This window comes from Elaeis guineensis, chromosome 12, assembly GCF_000442705.2.
Source record: "Elaeis guineensis isolate ETL-2024a chromosome 12, EG11, whole genome shotgun sequence".
NCBI classification, from domain to species: Eukaryota; Viridiplantae; Streptophyta; class Magnoliopsida; order Arecales; family Arecaceae; genus Elaeis; species Elaeis guineensis.
The window spans coordinates 73,628,935-73,637,036 of NC_026004.2; positions in this window are offsets into that span (position 1 = coordinate 73,628,935).

Here is an 8,102-nt window from a genome sequence, read left to right on the forward strand (position 1 = left end):
GATGAAACATTTGTGATGAAAAAATATCAAAATAATTTTTATTTATTTATAATTCATGTACTAATACAAAAAGGAGCACAACCGTCAACAGGCTGACGATTGGCTTTGGGACACTATTCCCACCAATTTTATGAAGATAATAAAGTTACAAATGATTTTCTTATTAATGATCTCTATCAGCTACATATTGATGTATCTGTATTTCATATCGAGCAAAATATGAATGCCATGGGAATTAAAAGGCCTAGAGATAGTCTAAATGTTAGATATCTGTGGCACCTAAGGCTAGGTCATATAGCGGAAGACAGGGTTAACAAATTGGAGAAATCCGGGCTATTGAGTCCGTTGACTTCTGAATCATATCCAGTTTATGAATCATGCCTTCAAGGCAAAATGACCAAGCTCCTTTTTACAGGATATGAAGAAAGGGCCACAGACCTACTTGCCCTAGTACATACAGATGTATGCGACCCATTTGATGTGCCAGCTAGAGGCAACTATGTCTACTTCATTACCTTCACCGATGATATATCTTGGTACGGGTATGTGTTTCTAATGAAACATAAGTCTGAAGCCTTTAAAAAATTCAAAGAATTCAGACATGAGGTAGAAAAACAAACAGGAAAGTCCATTAAGGTTCTTCGATCAGATCGAAGAGGCGAATACCTTAGTCGGGAGTTCCTAGACTATCTTAAACAAGGAGTTCTATGCAACTAAATTAGATGCATGAAACTAATAAAACTTGAAAGCTTACCTTGTCTCCAGCGATCACCAAAAATAAATCTACAATGATAAATGCTCTTAAAAATTAAGTTTCTACTCTTGTCATGCAATTTTTATTAGGTTTATGTGGATGAATTTTAAGTTAATTAAAAAAATAATTAATACTAAAAAAATAGTTAAAGCTAGGGTTAGGATTGATCTCACCAACTTGGAAGCTTTTTATCGCTCCTTTTTTTTGAATTTTTGAATTTTTTTCTATAAAATGATAAAAAAAAAGTTAGTAAGCAATAGTTATAAGAAAACTAAAGAAATCAAACATTAAAATTGGTGCCTTCCCGACAATGACGCCAAAAATTGATATGATCGCGATGCTGTCGTTAGGACACCATGATTATCAATCAAATTCCGACTTCAATAAAAATTAAAAATATGTAAAAAATAGTGAGTCAGGTCTAATCCACAGAGAAGACAGAATTTTGATTTGAAATCTTTGATTTTACAAAAAGAAAATAAAATTTTAGAGAAAACAATTTAAGTCAGAAAATAAAAATTAAAAGTGTAAAAAATAAATCGGATACTAAGATATCTACTTAAAATAAAAATAAATAATAAAAATTTAAAAAATATAAAAATAAATTAGTACTAAGATCTACTAATTAGATCCTAGCATCTACGTGCAAAAAATAAAAGACAAGAATTTAAAGTACAGAAAAATAAATTTTGTATTAATTGAAATTGAAATTCAAGTATAAAAAATTTAAAAGAAACAATAAAATAAAAATAAAACTGTAACAAAGATCTGAAGTTGATCAGCCAAGCCTCGTCGGAAAGATGGTTGATGACCTCTCCGTCTTCCATCGTACTCCGTAGAACGAACCAACTTCTCTCCTTTTTTTTGGATCCCTAAAGCTATTTAATTTTTTTCTATTTTTTTCTACACTTTCTACTCAATTTTTTTACTCTCAAAGCTTATTCCCAAACTCCCTATTTATAAATGAATTTTTCATAATTTTTTGATAGGAAAAGAAGTCCTAAAACCCTTAGAAATTATATTAATCCCCTTAAGAATATTCTTGACCGTCGGATGGAGCTTGAACCGCCCAGATCTATCCAAAATTCATAGTTTTAATCCTTATCAAAGTCGGATCGAACCACAGCCATTCAATCGCACCTGGGATTAGTTTTGGACTATCGGATTGTGCTGATAATCTCTTATTCTCAGTCGGGAGCATCCTCAGCCATCGGATCTCATGATGGATTCATTTTCGATCGTTCGATCGCATAAAAAATCCTCTTATAAACCGACAACAAACAGCAGCCGTTGGATCGATCTTCAGATTAAATCTCAACCATTGGATGGTGCAAAATAGCTTCCGCTGTCCATAGACCACACCTGTAGACCGCATAGCATTTTTAGTGGACCGTGCCCTGGCTCTGTGGATCGAGCGACTAGTCCACCGTATACCGAAGGCTATTTTCTTTATTTTTTAGGATATTTTAGCTCCATTTTCACTTCGATTTTCACCTGAAAAATTGAAAAAAAAATATGCATTAATTTTTTTAAAAATTTCTCTTCATTTTGATGTTTAAATTACTCAATTAAATTAATATTTATTTTTTTATAAATATATCTAATTTTATATTTTTTTTCAAAATCATTTATTTTTTGAGAAAATTCAATAAATTCATGAAATTAAGATTTTTAAGAAGATGTTAGCACCATAAATTATCAAAAATACCTACAATAAATATAAAAATATACCACTTATCAGCATCCTAAAGAACCAATTGATTGCAGATCAACCATCCAACTCTATGTGGAGCTAATCCACGATTATCAGTTGTGGAGTTCATCAACCCGTATAAAAGTATAAAAGAAACAATATTTTTCTTTCAATACTTGTTAAATCTTTTTCTTCTTTGTACATTAGGATCTTGGGAATAGTTTTTCTCTTCACATAAAGAATTGGGTAATTTATTTTATTTTCACTGTGCTGATGAAATAGATTAAATCTCTTTCATTTTTCTAACTCTAATTAGTTAATATGATTAATTAATATATATGAAATCTATTTTAATTAATATTATTAATTAAAATATGTGCGAAAAATCTAAGCGCCCCTAGATCTATATCTTTGCAATGTGATCTGCAGACATCCTCAAACAATTAGTGCAAGAGTAAATGACATAAAATTCTTGTAGAAGTCTCAGCTCATATTTTAGCATATGTATTTTACTGCATGCTATAAGATATGAATCTTCTCAAAAACCACCGAATCAGAACCGAACCCCATACCGGCCAACGGGCAGTAGGGTTTGATATGGATCCATATCGATCCATGTTGGGCCGAACCGACAAGGCAAAGAAGGAGAGAGGGAGAAGAAAGAGAGAAAGAAAGAGGGAGGAGAGAAGGAGAAAGAGAGGAAACAGCTATCGAAGGCCGCCATAGACCATCCGAGCTCAGTAAGGGCGAATGGAGGGAAAAAAAGAGATGGAGATGCTTACTACCCTTAGAGACCTTCGGACGGATGGCGATGTCGTCGTGACCTCTCCGATGGCTAATGGGTTAAGGACTTCAATCAAAATTATAAAAATAAAATAAAATACGATGAAATTTGCAACTACATTGCTGACTTCGCCCCGATAAAAGAAAAAAAAAATGAAACAGCGGCAAACCTCTGTTTCAAACCGGAGGAAGATGGAGGCCCTCCTCCAGCTTCGATGGCCCGTTCGTCCATCCGTCCCTCGACTCTAGCTCGCCGACCGTCAAAGAGATCACAGCGGTATCACCATCCGTCCAGAGGCCTCCAAGGGTCTCCGGTGATCAATAAACATCTCTCTCTCTCCTTCCCTTCTTTCATCCTTATTAAGCTCGACAAGAACTTGGATGGCTTTTAGTAGCCTACGATGCCTTCTCTTCCTCTCCCTCCCCTTCTCTCCCCCTCTCTCTCTTCCTCTCTTTCTTCTCCCTCCCTCCAAGATGGCCACTGTGCCATTTTGTACGTCGAAACCGGATCAGTATCCTGTTGGTATGGTTTGGCACGGTCTAAATTATCCAATTCGGGACAATTTGAAGAATAATGAATCTTCCAATTCCCTAGATACCCAGTATATTAGTAACCATAGGACTACCTATGGAAAAATGAAATAATGAAAAAAAGATGAAACATGTTCTAGCAACATGGTACTAGAAGGAAGCACATTGTGCCACAAATTTACAATATACAGCACGTCTAAAGGCACTAGGGGGAAATGGCTGAGAAGAATGAAGGAAGAAGTAGATGGGGTTTGATAATCCACTGCAAAGTTTGGATTTTCAATACCATAACCCATCTAAGATGAGATTTTCAGCTTCCTAGAAGAGGGATTGCAAGACAATCTCTCAACGTAATCTCCTCTCCTTTCACCTATTCTTGCCTCTTAGTGAAGGAGGGAAAAACTGCTTTTCCTCGTAGGATCTTTCAGATTTCATCAAATCTGGGGCAGAATAATTTTTAAAAATTTATCCTACATATTTCAGATCTAATTTTCTAGATCTAATTTTATTATCTGATATTTAAAATCTAAAATTAAATCTAAATCTATGATGAAAGAAGAAGTACCTCAAGGGTAATCTGATTACCCTGTAGATGATCTCTGCACAGCCCGAGGTTCTGATGTAACCACGCAAACGCCTGACCTCAGGGTGGCTAGGTACTGAGGACAGTTCCACTTCCAATGACCGTCTAATTGGCAGTGGAAATATTTTTTCTTATTAGCAACCTTCTTCTTCGGTTCTGTCTTCTTCTTCTTGCCATCCACCTTTTGCTTCTTCGCAGACTTCTTTCTCTTTCCAAAAGACTTTCTCTTGGAAGAAGTCCGCTCCACAGTAAGAACTGAGCCTTTTGAATCCTTCATTGAAAGCTCAACCGTAACCAGCATGTTCATTAACTCGGCCAAGGTACACTGCATCTTATGCATATGGAAGTTCATGATGAACTGACCATATGCATCGGACAAGGACTGAAGGATCACATCAATCTGAAAATTCTTGTCTAAGATGATACCGAGCTTCTCAAGCTCCTCAAGATCCTTGATCATTGTCAAACAATGATCTTGGACTGACTGCCCATCACGCATCTTGGCCTTAAAAAGTCTTTGACAAACTTGATACTTGGCCGCGCGACTCTGTTCACCAAACAACTCTTGTATGTGAGCCAACATTTGGCGGGTAGTCAAAATATTCTCATGTTGGCGCTGCAAGTCATCATACATTGCACCCAACATGTAGTACATTGCTTTGTTATCATCATCCGTCTACTTTTTTAGAGACGCTCTCTATTCAGCAGTCGGACGTGTTGGTATGGCAAGTGGGTCCTGATCCAAGACATGAGTCAATTTTTCAGAACCCAGAACAATTCTGTAGTTCTTCAACAAGTCCTTGAAATTGGATCCAGTCAGTCTATGGGTGTCTAGAATTTTGGTCAGGGAGTTTGAGGCAGACATGTTTCCTGTAGAGAGTCAAAAATTTCTAGTTAGATTTTGTAATCAGACTCAACCAATTTGTTTAGGATTTTTATTTTTAAACAAATTAGGCTCCCACTATTTTCTCAGATCCCTACACTCCCTTGGTAGAGAAGTGAAAATCTCCATGATCAATGATTTTTAGTGGGTGGTGCGGTCTCATCGACTGGCTCACCACCTCACCTAACAGTTATTGGTGATGGGTCAACCGATGAGTGGACAACTCTTGTCCAATGATTCTCTAAACATGGTGCACCCAAAACTTGGTCTCTAATTCATGAAGCTCACCATGTCCGAGATATTGCTCCAATCCTTAGTTAAGTCAAATCCACCATTTGCACGAACTAGATTCCTGATTGGGTCCCTCACCGTATTCGAAATATTGAGCCCAACCCATCCTCTAATCCGTAGCATCCAATACCTAATGGACATGGTTGCATCTTCCTGGTACAACTGAGCCACTGTAACCAGCCGAGAACAATCAACCCCGGGAAGGGCCCGCACATCCACAATGGTGAAAGACCTAGACTTAATATTTCCTTAGGAAGATTTATTTAGGTCTCATTAAACTTGACTTGACATAGTCATAACAATTATGACTAACCTAGTGGCATGGGTTAGCTCGAATTGTTAGCCACCTCTAATAAGAACTGAGTCAACACATATGGCCAGGTAAGTGAGATCGGTGGGAGGGATATGCCATTAACTCGACAAGAACGCATTTGAGTCGAGTAGCTCCCAATTAAAAATCAGTCGGTCGCATCTGCCCAACTTATCTTAGACACCAAATTATCGAACCAAAACTAATTGGGTTAGCTTACAATCCAAGCTCTAACCACTGAGCCAAATTAGGTCTTAACTTGATCAAGTCACATCTAAATGTGATTCGACCTTGATCCAGACTTAATCCTATTAGGCTGGTCAATTATTAGCTTTCATGATCCCACCTAACCAACTCTTGATTCGGTTTGATCAACCACTAGACCTAATTGAGCTACTCAAGTCCGAACCCAATTTTATGAAAATGTCTTAAATCTGAAATTCTCAATTTTAGACCTAACTTAATTTCATAAGCTTAATTCATTAATTAAGTTTGGGTTCATAAACAAAGCATGTAAAATAAATCCTAGGGTTTCAGGATTTTGCAGAAAAGTAAGTTTTGATTTCTGATTAAGGATGAACGCGCGACACCCCTACACGTCATATGAACACCCCATTGAATGGGAAGAGAGGGTCTTAAAACCCTACTTTGTTCTTATGACCGGATGGCCATGAAGAACACCTTAATCAGAAATATAAATTTAACTACAAAACTGGTTAGATCTAAATTAACATATCACATATACAATTTAAGACCTAACTAATACAAGCTTTGCATACATCTCATGTATCAAAAATCAATCTAATTAACATGCTTTCAGATATGATACATCACATGTAATATCTGAAAAATAAAATTTAAATTGAACTATTCAAAATAAAAACTATTCTAGACAAATTATTAGAACAATTCTACAACTAGTCTAGGCATGCGACAGATCAATTTTATAAAATAATTAAAATTTTATTTTCTATTTTCTGATCTGATTATAACAATTATAACATCAGAAAAACAGAGAATAAATTATATTTAATTCATATTTTAATCTCATTAAAATATAAAACTTAAGATCATTCATGGATTCAACTAATTCTAGTCTAGTCATACATCTTATGCATGTTAGATCTTCTTAGATTTAATTTTAAATATTTTGATTTCAGATCCTATCACATCTGATGTGACATCTGAAATTTTTTAATATCAGATAAATTAAAATTAAAATCAGATCTAAAATAGATCTGAAATAGAGCCAACAACTTGACTCTGATACCGCTTGAAGGGGGGAAATCGCTTTTCCACGTAGGATCTTCCAGATTTCATCAAATCTGGGACGAAATAATTTTTAAAAATTTATCCTACATATTTCAGATCTAATTCTCTAGATCTAATTTTATTATTTGATATTTAAAATCTAAAATTAAATCTAAATCTATGATGAAAGAAGAAGAATCTCAAGAGTAATCTGATTACCCTGTAGATGATCTCTACATAGCCCGAGGTTCTGATGTAGCCACGCAAGCGCCTGGCCTCTATCGGTATCCACTCGGGCAAGATCTGGAACGTCTTCTCCTCGCGAATCTACACTCTAAAAATCAGATCTTTATCTGATTTGAAAGTGCTTCAGAACTCCTGAAGTTGGAGCAATAGCCTGTCGAAAATGTCCTGCAGCCTTCTGTTCCAGGCATCATCACGCCTTGGATCTTTACCAGATGGACGTCCAGACCCTAACCCTTGTTTGTGTGACCCAATTAGGTTCAATTCCGTATGGTAATGAGACATGTCGTGATCTCATCATCGACATCATCGAAACTCCTTTCGATGGACCAGAACTCTTCTGATTCAGACAATTAAAATAATCGATCATCAATATCATTCTAATTGCTCCCAAAATCCACCAATGACACCTAGCAGTATATGGTGGCAACCCATCAGAACTGAAGACGAACCTCTCGATGCAGTTACCTGTATGATTAAGTTCCTCTATCATGAGTCCCGACTGAATTAGGATTAAGGTGAACTCATCAAACCCAACATCAGTCATATGAGTTAATCGATCGATCCGAGTCCGATGTGAAATCTTAATGAAAAACTCTTTTCTATTATTTCACTCTGCCATGGTCATGAGCTTAAGGACTCGATCTTTCAATTATCATAGGACTACTCCTCTCATCTACCGAGATTGATAGATCCCATCTTGGTGCGATCTAATTTCTACAATGAATATGCTACAGCCAACATACATCTCAGGGTTCCGAATGGCTAAGAGACCGAGTT